At 52.5% G+C, this 14,005-nt stretch overlaps 2 long non-coding RNA genes across 2 annotated transcripts; one reads left to right on the top strand and one right to left on the bottom strand.

Annotated features, from left to right (window-relative positions):
* The first annotated feature begins 8,314 nt into the window (after nucleotides 1-8,314).
* Nucleotides 8,315-10,621, top strand: LOC110342806. The gene is made up of 2 exons (XR_005871022.1): nucleotides 8,315-8,412; nucleotides 9,987-10,621. It is a non-coding gene; the product is annotated as an uncharacterized LOC110342806 (long non-coding RNA).
* A 2,310-nt stretch (nucleotides 10,622-12,931) lies between these two features.
* Nucleotides 12,932-13,936, bottom strand: LOC121133966. The gene is made up of 2 exons (XR_005870976.1): nucleotides 13,719-13,936; nucleotides 12,932-13,410 (listed from the first exon to the last, which is right to left on the bottom strand). It is a non-coding gene; the product is annotated as an uncharacterized LOC121133966 (long non-coding RNA).
* Between the last annotated feature and the right edge of the window lie 69 nt (nucleotides 13,937-14,005).

Genomic DNA, 14,005 nt, shown 5'->3' with positions numbered 1-14,005 from the left:
CCAGGGCGGGGGTGGAGACCGCTGTGGCTCTTTCCTGAGGCTGTTTCCTGTCTGGCTCCTGGGGGCCCTCGGGATGGCTGGGAGGGCCCTTCCTCTCATTTGCCAACACCCCCCCCAACACACACACACACACACACACACATCAATTTGAGGGGAGGGTCCAGGAAAGATGTGCCACCATCTACTTGAGGGCACCGGTGGGGGGGGCGCACTATGGATGGGGGGAGGTGCTACCGAAGTCGGCCCCTAGGGGGCTGCGGGAAGGGGACTTTAAGGTAATTACTGCAGGGTCTGGAAACTCTGAGGTTGGAGTCCCGGGCACCTGGGGGTTTGCCAGATACCCTGACCACGCCCCCCCAGAAGACACGGGAGACCCGTGATGACCTCCTGTCCCCGTGCACTTATCTTCCTGCGGCAAGTAGCGCTCCCCACCCCCTGCCCTTCCTCACTGCCCTGCCTGGGTCCTGCTCCGGGGTGGGGGGTCAGCCAGGGCAGGAAACAGCCGGCTTGGCTGGAGCCTGGCTGACCGGCTGGAGCTGGGAGTTCCTCCTCCTTCCCCACGCAGTCTCGGGCCCCCCTTCTCTTATCCACAGACACCCCCCTTTTTTACAGCTATAATTCTGCACCCGGGTCCCCAGACTTTCTGAATCATGGCTTCTGTCTCACCCTAGGCGCCGCCACCATCAGCAGCCCACTTCCAGCCTCTGATTGCTTAAATTTCTCTGTCAGTGGGGTAGGCAATGCGTTAGTATGCAGACAGGACTAATGCCCCTAGAGTGCGGAGACTAGCAGAATGGGAGGGAGGTGCTGTTGATGAGGCCGGCCGGCCGAGGAGATGAAGCAGCACCAGACTCCGTCCGCAGTGGTAGGATGTGTATCAGTAAGAGAACCATTACTGGGGGGGTCTCTCTGCTGCTCTCTTATCAGTAGAGGACTTGGTAGACAGCCCGCCTAGCACCCCGAAAGCCCTGGGTTCCATCCTCAGCCCTGCATAAATCCAATGTGGTAATGCACACCTGTAATCCCATAACCTGAAAGGGAAATGAGGGCAAGTTTCAGACTGGGTTACATTGCAAGTCTTAAAAAAACAAACACGCACACACACACACACACACACACACACAGCCGGTGAAAATCCCGTGATTTCCCTTTTCCATGCAAGTGACGCCTGAGATCTTTTACCCTGCTAATCAGGAAGCACCCTCCATTTATCCTGCGCACATGAGGTCATTCCCGCCACACTCCGTCCGCCCCACCATCCACCAGAACCACTTTGTTGCCAAACTAAGTATCTCAGTTGCCTGCTGCAGGTGTTGAACTCATGTTAGCCCAGAGTTAATGTCTGTTCCAAAGACACCCAAAGAAACCTCCAACCCTTTTTTCCTCAGTATTCCAAGCTGGGTAACCTGAGTTTGCATTACAGGATAAACATGGTTGGGAGAAGAAAACGGATTCCCAGAAGTTATTTAATTAAAAAGTTAAATGGACTGGAGAGACAGACGGCCCGGCACTGAAGGGCACTTGCTGCTTTACCGAGGACAAGGGTTTGATCCTAGCACCTACATGGTGGCTCGCAACCATTGTAACTCTAGCTCCAGGGAGGGCATCCAATGGCCTCTTTGGACCTTTGTGGGAATCAGGCATGCGTGTGGTACACAGATGCACTTGCAGGCAAAATACTCAGGAACAGAAAACAAACCTGAAAAATCTAAAATAATAATGATAAATTAAAACATGGAGCCCGTCACCGTTTCCACACTGCAAGTGTTAGCAGCCACCTCTGCTTCCGGGCATAGCAGTAAGGTATGCTCACACACTGACAGCCTCCGGGATAGCATTAGAAGGAGTCTTCTTCTAGCCCCAGCAAACCTCAGGTTTTTTATATAGTTGAGTATGACCTTGAACTCTCCATCCTCCTGCCTCCAAGGCCTGGATGCGGGGTTACAACACGCGCCAGATTTGCTATGAAAGTGCTCGGAAAGTGCTGGGGCTTCAGGCATGCTAGTCTCCACTAATCCCCAGCCAGGACCCCCTCACATCGTGTGAGCCCTTCACAGAGATAAAACTTTTCCTGTGTGTAAATTAGGCTTAGCGTGCAGGCCTGTAATCCCGGCACTAAGGAAGCAGAAGCAAGATTGCCAGAATTTTGAGACTATCCAGTTCTGGGCCAGGCAGTAAAATCTTGTCTCAAAACAAATAAGAAACCAAAAGCGTGGGGGAGGGCCGTGGGGGAGGGGCGGTAAGAACAAGGTACACAGGCAAGAGAGTAGGCATGGAAATGTCATAGCAAAACGCATCGCTTTGTGGGCTGACTGTGGAAACTTAGTAAGAGCCTGACAAGGTAGCTCGGGGGCAGGAGGGCTTGCAGCCAAACTTGACCCGAGTTCGAGCCCCGGGACCCACAAAGTGGGAACCAACTCCTGCACGTTTTCCTTCCTGACTCTGTCTCTGCCCCCCACACCCCAAACCAAAAACCGACGAGAATAAACTAGGGAAAAAAGTTCCTATATGTTTGAAGTCAACAGAGAGCAGACTAGCTGTCGGCCCCTTTAAACTACGGTTCGTGAGTTTCCCTGCTCTCCTCCAGCAGCCCAGCACTCCTCTTCTGGCACGCTTAACCCTGTCAAGTCCAAAGTGCAAGATTATTTCCAAGTTCCGTGTAGTTTAAACTTCAGCGCCGCTCACCTGGCCCTGGTTAATGAATACCACCACTTCAAACCGTTTTCTGTTGCTTTGGGGGTGTGTGTGTGTGTGTGTGTGTGTGTGTCTGTGTGCGCGTGTGCGCGCGCCTCTTTGTGTGCATAGGCGTAGTTCACCATAGCTGTCTTCTGTTACTCTTCACCTTGTATTTTGGAGACAGTTTCTCTCTGAGGCTAGAGCTCTCTGTTTCGGCTGGACCGGCTGGATAGAGAGCCCTGGGGACTATCTGCCGGTGCCCTGGTTCCCCATCCTGTTAGGGTCACAGGCATATGCCACCCTGGCATTCACACCTGGCGCAAGGCCTCAGAACCCTGGCCTCCTGGCCTCCCGCCTTCATGGCTTTCCCCACTGGCCCATCTCCCCAGTGCTCCTCACCCCCTTTCTCCTGTGCAGACGCCCTTGTCTATCCCAGAAGAGCCTGGAAACCACTGTGTAACTGAAGACACCACTTCTGTTCAGCTGGTTTCTGTGGCGCTGGGGATTGAACCAGCTTTGTAAAGCACGCTAGGCAAACACTCCACCAACAGAGCTACGTCCTCAGCCCTGAACAGATTTGCGAGCCACAAGCCTGAGGACACTTGAAGTAACCTGAAATTAGACATCTCTCTCTCTCTCTCTCTCTCTCTCTCTCTCTCTCTCTCTCTCTCTCTCTCTCTCTCTCTCTCTCTCTCTCTCTCTGCCTCCCAAGTGCTGGGATTAAAGGTGTGCACCACCACCGCCTGGCTCCTACTCCCTTTTCTGTGTGCCTATGATGCACATACACTCATGCAGGCAAAACCTAAACATAAAAAATAAACTAAAAAGGACTTGGTTCTCTCCTTCCATCATGTGGGTCCCAGTATCGAACTCAGGTAGTCAGGCTTGGCGGCAAGCGCCTTTACTGGCTAAGCCATCTCGGTGGCTCTTTTCCTTTGTTTGACACAAAACAAGGATGTAGCCCTGCCCAGCCGGCCTCAAACCTCCCAGGTGCTGGAATTATAATCTACCTGCTACCACACCCAGCAAAAAGTACACATCTATCAGGAAAGAGAGCAGGAAATGGAAGCCTCAGTATCAGGACGACAGCTGGGCTTGTGGCTCCTGGGGGTGTGGAGTCCTGTTGCTGGCACAACCAATAACCAGAAACAGCAACAACACCCGAAATAATATAAAACAAGCATCCCAGAGACACCCATGAGACATGAGGGAGGCTTACAGCAAATGCTGTTTTCCAGGGTAGAATAACGCATACGCCATTGTGCGTGCGCCACTTAGACCTTTACAGGGGCGGGAGAGATGGCTCAGTTGTTACAAGCTCTTGCTGCTTTTGGCAAGGACCAGAGGTTGGTTCCCTGCACCCCCCTGTGGCACAGCTGACAACTGCCTATAACTCTAACTCCAGGAGATTCTGTGGCCTCTTCTAGTTTCCCTTGCACACACATGGGGACACACATATAACACAAGAGTAAATTTTTAATTAAGAATGTCGGACAGTGCTGGTGCACGCCTTCAGTCCCATCTCTTAGGAGGCAGAGTCAGGCAGATCTCAGTGAGTTCAAGGCCAGCCTGGTCTACAGAGGGGGTTCTGGGACAGCCATGAATGTTATACAGAGAAACACTGTCTCGAAACGCCCCCCCCAATAATAATAATAAAAACCATTTGTGGGGCTAGAGAATGGCAGAGTGGTTAAGAGCACTGGCTGCTCCTCCAGAGAACCCAGGTTCAAGTCCTAGCACCCATTTGGCAGCTCACAACTGTCTGTGATTCCAGTTCCAGGGGATCTGATGCCCTCTTCTGGCCTCCTTGGGCACTGCACACACATGGTGCACAGATGTTCAAGGAGTCAAAACACCCATACACACAAAATAAAAATAAATACATCTTTTAAAAATTGCAATTGGGGCTGGAGAGATGGCTCAGAGGTTAAGAGCACTGACTGCTCTTCCAGAGGTCCTGAGTTCAATTCCCAGCAACCACATGGTGGCTCAAAACCATCTGTAATGAGATCTGGTGCCCTCTTCTGGCCTGCAGGCAAATATGCAGACAGAGCACTGTATATGTAATAAAAATAAGAAAATAAATTTTAAAAAAGGAAGGAAGGAAGAAGGAAGGAAGGAGGAAGGGAGGAAGCTGAGACTGCGTGGCTGGTGCCCAGAGCTTTAGCATTACTGCTGAGTGCCAAGGGAGGACACGGGCGGGCGGGCGGCTAAGAGGAGGGAGAGGCGTCAACAGACCTAAATGGCTTAGACTGGGGTGTGAAACGGATCCACAAGGTGCCAGAACAAGTATGAACAGATCAAAAGAAAGTAAGCCAAGCAGGGACCCTCTGTCCCTAGGAGGCAAACATGGGTAGATTTGCATGGAGCTTGAGTCTCTAGGGGTCAAATTGGCAGCAGAGCAAATGTCACCCTGGTGAGTCCTGGCACGGACTCGGACCTGACTAGCAGCTTACCAAGGGGTGAAAAATCACAGGAAAACAGGTACAGCTAATTTTATCCCCAAGGGTGGGGGGATGAGGTTGGGGGAGGGGAGAGGGATGGCGAGGTGGGGGGTTGCCCCTAGTGGAGTGTGGTCAGGAACGACTGTGGTGATGATGTGACTGAAAACCTCATGTAAAACTGTGCATTTTGGCTGGGCAAAGTGGCGGCGCACGCCTTTAATCCCAGCACTCGGGAGGCAGAGGCAGGCAGATCGCCGAGTTCGAGACCAGCCTGGTCTACAAGAGCGAGTTCCAGGACAGCCTCCAAAGCCACAGAGAAATCCTGTCTTGAAAAAAACAAACAAACAAAACATTGTGGATTTCTTGGTCTTCTCCTAAAAAAATCTTTGGGCTTGGGCGAATGCTGGAAGCAGGTTCCCAGTGGCCTCTGGAGTATAAGAGGCAATTAAACATCGGTTGGCAGATACAGATAGAAAACAACACAGTTTAAAGGGATTATACTTAAAATAGCAGCGGACAGCTCTCCTGGGTGTACTGTGCACATTTTTTTGCAGGGAGGGGGATTGAGATTGTCCAAATGGGGCCAGATGTGGTCTATGCGGAGACACCAGCTATGGCTACAATACGTGTAGCCTAAAGGAACAAATGCTGCCCAACCTAATTATCTCCAGTTGGCCCCGCTAAGCTGATCAGAGTCCCCACGAGATCACCCCAGGTAAGAAAAATGTTGTAGAACTCAAACAGACAGACCATTACAAAGAACGAAATAAGTTAGTGGCCCCCAACCCATGCTGTACCTTTTGATAAGGAAAAAAATGACTGAAGACTTGATAAAATCTTATCATGCTGTATTAGACCTTGGCAATCATCTCCTTTTTAAAAATATTGTTTGGGGTAGGGTCTCACTATGTAGCCCTGACTGGCCTGGAGCTCACGATGTAGACAGATCTGCTTGCCTCTGCGTCCTCCTGTATTGCTCTGGCCCATCCTGGAACTTTCACTGTAGATGGGGACGCCTCTGCCGCCCAGCTTAGTATATTCTTTTGTTCAAAGAAAGACTATGAGTCTGGAGCGATGGTTGGTGGTTAAGACCACTTATCGCTCTAGCAGAGGACCAGGGTCAGCGGCTCTCTAACCACGGAGTTGTCTCTTCAGCTCATAGTGACTTCTTTTTTTTTCTTTTTTTTTCCTAGACAGGGTTTCTCTGTGGCTTTGGAGACTGTCCTGGAACTCGTTCTGTAGACCAGGCTGGTCTCGAACTCACAGAGATCCGCCTGCCTCTGCCTCCCGAGTGCTGGGATTAAAGGTGTGCGCCACCAACGCCCGGCTCTTAGTGACTTCTTAGTTTCTAACTTGTATGATCGCTTTGCCCTCGCTTGGAACAGACAGCTTTTCAGACTTCACCATGGTATCTAATAATCCCGCTTCTCACTAGGGGAAATTGTTGTTAATACATGGATAACGTAATGCTGACCCTTAAGTGTTTTAGAGAGATTTGTGACCACACTTAAAAGAACGTGGATGGGCGCTGGAGAGATGGGCTCAGCAGTTAAGAACCCTCACTGGCTGATCTTCCAGAGGACCTGGGTTCAATCCCTGGCACCCACACAGCAGCTCACAACTTTCCACGTGGCAGCTAACCCCTTTCTACAACTCCAGTTCCAGGAGACCCAACACCCTCACACAGACATACATGTATGTGACACGCCAGTGCTCGTAAAACAAAAATAAACCATAGAAAACGAAAAGATGGGAAATCAGCCCACAAAGGACACGGGTACCAGGCACAGCTGTGCTTCGAACCCCAGCACCCCATAAGCCAGCCTGAGACACCTGAGACTGCCTCAGAAACAACACAGAAGACTGCAGGAAGCCGGCAGTGGTGACCTAAGTCTTTAATGCCGGCAATGGGAGGCCAAGGCAGGAGGGCTGTCGAGAGTTCAAGGCCAGCCTAGCTAAAGGGTGAAACTCTTGTCTTGATAAACAAACGAATGAATGAAAAGACAGGCTCTGGTAATTCCAGCACTTGGGAGGCAGAGGCAGGAAGGGTCAAGTTCAAGATCACCCTGGTGTGTATGCTGAGTTCAAGATCACCCTGGTGCATATGCTGAGTTCAAAGGCAGTCTGTGCTCCATGAGACCCTACGTCAGAACACGATATAAATGCAAAGGGTAAGAGCGGGCTTGAAGACGGCTTAGTGGGTAAAGCATGAGGACCCAAGTTCAAATCCCCAGAGCCCACATGGAAAGCCAGATTGCGAGCACACTTCTGTAGTCACTGCTTCTAGTGCTCCTCTGGAAGCTGAGAGATGGTGAAAGAAAACACCCTGGAGGCCTGTGGGGCTGCTCCCTGGTGTGGGCACTGGTGAGTGCTAAGAGCGGCCCTCAGACCCTCCTCCTGATCCACAGAGTCCTGCCCAGGTGGAGGGGGGCATTCTTTTGCTGGGGCAACACCTTTTCTTTTTACTTCTCTTTTTGAGACAGGCACTCATGTAGCCCAGGCTGGCCTCCAACGCCTAAGTATGCGAGGATGATCTTGAACTCTGGCTCCTCTCGCCTCTGCTTCAGGGCTGGGATTCCAGGCATGCACCAACACATGTAGGGCCACATTACCAGCCCTAAACTAACACTTCCCACTCACTGATAAAAGACGCTGGTAAGCCTGGCATGGTGGCGCACGCCTTTAATCTGAGCACTCAGGAGACAGAAGCAGGCGGATCTCTGTGAGTTCAAGGCCAGTCTGGTCTACAGAGAGTTCCAGGACAGCCAGGGCTACAGAGTAGTATTGAAAAATAAACCAAGAGTGCAGTTTACCCTTTAGCACCGCGGGAAAGCCCCTCTGCCTTGCTGGGATACCTTGTTGGGGGTAGAGAGAAGCAAACCTGTCGGAACTTAGTGGAGAAGAAAGGAAGGGTAGGCTAAAGCTTGCTGGGGGCAGGCATGGAGTAGAGAGGGGAAGCTGGGAGAGTTTAGGTTGGGGGAGTGGAAAGGTGGAGAGTCAGTGGAAGGTTCATTGTCCCCGCAGGGGAAGCCTTTTGTTTCCACTCTTCCCTTGGCAGCCTGACAGGATGTGAGGCCAAGCCCCCCAACCTCCCAAGCCAGTATCTCCGGCCCCAACCATTAGACTGCTCTTCCCTTACCATTGTGTCGCTGATGGGAAAGGGGGCGGGGGCAGGGGCAGGCGGGAGACTAGCCCTTGTGGGGACCAGGAAAACTACCAGGGTTGAGGGCCCAGGTTACCAGAGTCCTAGACGGACCCAAAGAACCAGAGCAGCCTAGGTCAGCTCGGCAGGGTAAGATATGTGTTGGGGAGGAGCAGGAAGCCAGGCCTCGGGTGGGGCCACCACGGAGGGTAGCAGGTCGGGCGGGGGGGGGGGGAGGTAGGGCTGGGTCCCGGAGGAGATGACGCAGGGCTTCAGGCGTCTCCCCAGCCCCCACTATTCACGCCTGGGAGTCCGACAGGGCACCTGAACCCCAAGATTGCCCCCACCCCCTCCATTCCCTAAGGTTGACATCACCCCACCGGGGCAGCTTGCCCATTCAGGTGTCCCCGGCCCTTGATGCTGTCCCTCCTCCCCAGGACCCAGGGGGCCCCTGGAGGAAGCCTGGAATGTCATCTCTCCCGGACTTTTTTTTTTTTTTTTTTTGCTCCATCAGCTGTCCTGCAGGAAGGGCGCCCCGCTCAGTTTCGCCTCCCTTCCCGAGCCTTTTGTTTGCTGGGTTTTTCAGGAAATTGGAGGGGTGGTGGCCAAGGGCTCATCTGCCCTAGGGACCCGCACACGGTCGTGGTGGGGGTGTGGGGCAGAATCGCCGGGCTCCGGGGAGGGAGGGAGGACTGGGGGCCTCGCCAGGGAGTCATCTGAGGTCTCGTTCAGGGCTCCCTGGTTGATTGGACTTCCTGAAGATCGGCAAAGGGAAGGACAGATCGTGTGTGTGTGTGTGTGTGTGTGTGTGTGTGTGTGTGTGTGTGTGTGTGTGTGAGAGAGAGAGAGAGAGAGAGAGAGAGAGAGAGAGACAGAGACAGAGAGACAGAGAGAGAGAGGCTGGGCTGACACAAAGGGTTTGGAAAAGCAGTTACGGAACGAGCGCCACGACTTCGTCCTCCTGCCCCGGACCCCGGGAGGTCCCAGGTAGATCGGGTCATGCCGCCTCTGGGGTTTAGGTAGGGTTTTTTATTTATTTATTTATTTTTCTTTCCCGGCTCTCTATCTCTTTCAAAAAACCGCGAGAAGGTCCCGCGCGTAGACCCAGAATTCCCGCCTTCCCGGCCGACGGCCGCAGGAACGGCGCCGGTGTGGACGCTCTGGCGCGGCAGCGTCCTCTCGTTGGTTGCCCTCTTTCTGAAGCCAGCCCGGGCGCCGCCATTGTCCCTTCCCTGTCACGTGACGAGCAGAGCCGTGGGCGTGGGCTAGGGGAGTCGGAGGGTGTCTGCCGCTGAGGTCTGAAGGCATGTGGGCTTTCATTTATTTGAGCCGGGTCTGGCTACGTAGCCCAGGCTGTCCTTGAACTTGGGGTCCACCCGCTTCTGCCTTGTCTGTGCTGAGATGAGACGCCACGCCCGGTTTGAGGCTGGTGTGCGTCTTAATTCTGAAAGGGGAAGAGACTAGGAAGCTTGTAGCATCGGACAAAGCATCTCTCTCTCTCTCTCTCTCTCTCTCTCTCTCTCGCTTTCAGATGTATTTATGTATTTATTCACGTGTATGAGTGCTTTGCCTGCATGCATGGTGCCCAAGAGGTCAGGAGAGGGCATCGGGTCCCCCGGAACTGGAGTTGCAGGCGATTGTGAGTCACCATGTGGCTACTGGACCCGAACCTGGGTCCTCAGCAAAAGCAGCAAGAGTCCTTAACTGCTGGGCTATCTCTCCAGTCCCAGACAAAGCATTTCTCAACCTGCCAGCGTGGGAACTGGAGCGGAATTTGCCCGAAGGTTAAGGCACAAAGTCGACAGAAGCAGGACAGGGCCATCCGATGTGACTGCTCATCTTCGTTGTCAACTCGACAGGACCCAGAGTCATCAAAAGGACAAACCTCTGGGCAAGTTTGCCAGGGCTCCGGTGGGGAGACACATCCTCACTGTCCCCTGGCCTCACACCTGGCTGGGGACTAAGTAAAAAGAATCGAGCTGAGCACCAACCAGCGTTCATGGCACTCTGCTTCCTGACTGTGGAGGCCACAGGACCCAGCCTCGAGCCACAATAAACTCTTCCTTCTTAGGTCGCCTTTGTTATAGCAATGAGAAAAGAAACAGAATCCAGAGGCCTAGACTTCTCATCCGCTCCAGCCACCCCTGGGGACATTTGCTAGCCCTAGAGAAGCGTCTTCGTTTGTACCGAGCAGCCCTTAACAAGCCCTGCAAGGCCTCCTCCTCCACAGCTGTTATCACCAGGACCCACGGAAGTGTTATCTCCAGCAAGGAGACTGCCACGAGCATCAGATTGCCCAGCTGTGGGCTTCCCCCAGCGGCTCTGATTGTCAAGTCAAATAAAAGGAAGCTAAGCCAGATGTGTAGGTGCAGGCCTTTAATCCTACCGCCCAGGAGGCCAAGCAGGTAGATCTCTAGTTCACGGACAGCCTCATCTGCATAGTGAGTTCCAGGCCAGCCAGAGGCTATGTGGTGAGACCCTGTCTTTTTTTTTTGTTTGTTTTGTTTTGGTTTTTCGAGACAGGGTTTCTCTGTATTGTTTTGGAGGCCTTCCTGGAACTAGCTCTGTAGACCAGGCTGGCCTCAAACTCACAGAGATCCGCCTGTCTCTGCCTCCCAAGTGCTGGGATTAAAGGCATATGCCACCACTGCCCGAGACCCTGTCTTATAAAAACAAAACAAGCCTGGCGTTGGTGGCGCACGCCTTTAATCCCAGCACTCGGGAGGCAGAGGCAGGCGGATCTCTGTGAGTTCGAGACCAGCCTGGACTACCAAGCGAGTTCCAGGAGAGCCTCCAAAGCCACAGAGAAACCCTGTCTCGAAAAAAAAAAAAAAACAAAACAAAAAAAGAAAACAAAACAAAACCCTTTCAAATGAATGGGGGATTACAGGAATGTGGCACCATGCCTCTGTAGTTTATTTACTTCCCCTTCCAGGGAGAGAGGTGCCTTAGGAAAGGGTGGTGAATCTTCCCTGATAGTGTCTGTCTGACACTGGAGTTGGTTCTGGGTGGCTTACTGAAGACATTTGTGGGGTGAGGGTTCCTGTGGTGATAGACACACAGTCTGAAAGTGAAGCTTAGAGGTCCAAGCCGAGGAGACACCTTAGTGCTATCATCCATGTAGTATTTACACCTCTGAGATTGAGTGCAGGCAAGAGGGTCAGGAGTTCAAGACCAGCCTGGGTTGCATGGAACCAAGTCCCCCAAACGAACAAAACCACACTTAAAGCACAAACAAGAGCTCTGGGTGTGGTGTCTTGCACACACCTTTCATCCCAGCACGTGGGAGGCAGAGGTGAGCAGACCTCTGGATTCCACGCCACTCTGGTCTACAAAGCAAGTTCCAGGACAGCCAGAGCTATACAGAGAAACCCTGCCTTGAAACAAAACAAAACCCCAAAACCATAACCAAGAAAGAGTAAGGCAGGCCTGGTGGTGAAATACCTGTAATTCCAGCACCTGGGAAGTAGAAGCAGGAAGGTCAGGAATTCAAGGTCATCCTCAGCTATGCAGCCTGGGTCATTTAAGAGCCTGTCTTGGGCGGTGGTGGCACACGCCTTTAATCCCCGCACTCGGGAGGCAGAGACAGAGACAGGAGGATCTCTGTGAGTTCGAAGCCGGGCTGGACTGACAGCCTCCAAAACAATACAGAGAAACCCTGTCTCGTAAAACCAAAAAAAAAAAAAAAAAAAAAAAAAAACCTGTCTCAAACAACCATACAAGTGTGTGTGTAGCATGGCTTTTATTGGAGTACATGTGCAGAGTGGAGGGAGCCACAACCCAGCTCATAGAAATTTCACAAAATCTCGGGCTGGAGAGATGGCTCAGAGGTTAAGAGCACTGGCTTCTCTTCCAGAGGTCCTGAGTTCAATTCCCAGCACCCCACATGGTGGCTCACAACCATCTGTAATGAGATCTGGTGCCCTCTTCTGGCCTGCAGGGATACATGCAGGCAGAACACTGTATACATACTAAATAATTTTTTAAAAAAAGACGCCATCACCATGGCAACTCTTTAAAAAATTTTCACAAAATCTCTAAAACTCGTGAGTGAAACATGGATAACAGATGACTCTGGAGATGCCAAATTTCTCCCTGATAGAGCCGCACCGAGTGTTCGAGTTTGTGCCCACAGATGTCCACACACATGTGGGAACCCAGAGGTCAGGGTTGGTGTCTCCTCAGTTACTTTGGGTCTCTCACTGGACCTGGACCTTACCAGTGCAGCTAAGCTGAGCCCCTGCAATGTTCCTGTCTGCTTCCCCAGTGCCTGGCTTTGCTGCGTGGGTTCTGGGATGGGAACTCAGGTCCCCATGCTTGCATGACAAGCGCTTTTGGCAGGTGTAAGCCCCAGCCTCTCCTATGGAAATGTCAGACTCAACCGTGTTCATTTCTGGAGGCCCAAATATGAGGGTTACTATAAAGCTGTCCATGAAAGTTCAGATGTGTTAAAGTAAGTAAATAAACAAACAGATGTGATTTAAAAGACTTGTTGGGAGCACTTGCTCTTGTAGAGGACCCAGGCTTGGTTCCCAGCATCTACATGGTGGCTCAGACACCCATAACTCCAGTCCCAGGGGATCCAGTGCCCTCTTCTAACTACCGTGGGCACCAGGCACACACACGGTGCACATACATGCATGAAGACAAAACATAACATTAAAAAAAATCTTTAAAAAATGTTTTAAGCCGGTCTTCAGTTCCCTAGTAAAACCACAATAGTAGCAGCATCCATTCACAGAGCAGTTATGTAAATCTAATACAGTTCTTTGTGTGTGTGAAATCACTGAACATGTATGCACTGGACTAAAGAGTCGATATGTTAAGGCTGTGCATGTGATCCATTGGTAGAGCACTCGCTGTGCCTGAGGCGGTGTGTTTAACGGGGGGGGGGGGGACACGACGACGACAGTGCTCTTTTAGGAAACTGTTAACATCAGGCTGTGTTCCTCACTGTAATCCCAATACAGGGGAGGTGGGGGCAGGAGGATCAGCTACTAAGCGAATCGAGAGGGCTAGCCGGTCCCCCTCACACACAAAAAGGAGTGCACACGATTAGGTCATCTCTCAACTGGTCTTTTAGGAGGGGTGTTTTAGTTAAGTCCCGTTTTATAGACGAGGAAACGCCGTTAGTGAGACCTGTAAGGGCTGGGAAAGGACACCAATTTAAGAGCTGGGTTCACAGTTTTACGATCTTCGCCGACAGGCACAAAAGCAGGCAGGGTTGCCAGCAGCAAATCCACCAGGACCTGCGCCTGGATGGGGGCTCAAGGCTCCCTCCGGTGGCCGAAAGGAAGAGCGCAGCCCGCGGGCGGAAACTGGGCGAGGAGGGTCTTCCCTGGGCTAGAAAGGGACGCGGCTGGGACCCCGAGAACATTCTCGGTCTCTGGAGAGACTGGAAGAGTACGACTCCCGAAGGCGCCGCCCCACGCCGCCCGCAGTTCCCGGCCACACACCTGAGTCAGGTGCCGCGGTCCCGCCCACTCCAGGCCACTTTTCCGCAGCCGCCACACGCCCCTTTCAGGTACTCCCGGGGGCTCCTCGGAGCTCGGAGAAGAGTCAGATCCGCACCGTGGGCATCTGCTAGCATCGTGGTAACGGGGGTCCTGGGGATCGTGACCCACTGCCTTGCAGATGACACCCGGGACGCACGTGGAGCAGTGTGGTTGGCACAGGCAGCTTGGGAGAATGTGGGCGGGGCTTGCGCGGGGACCACGCCTTCGGGGCGGGGCTTGATCCGGGA

This window comes from Mesocricetus auratus, unplaced genomic scaffold (genome assembly GCF_017639785.1).
Source record: "Mesocricetus auratus isolate SY011 unplaced genomic scaffold, BCM_Maur_2.0 Super-Scaffold_100025, whole genome shotgun sequence".
NCBI classification, from domain to species: Eukaryota; Metazoa; Chordata; class Mammalia; order Rodentia; family Cricetidae; genus Mesocricetus; species Mesocricetus auratus.
Note: the sequence above shows the minus strand (reverse complement) of the source record. Positions and strands in the feature narration are given on the sequence as shown.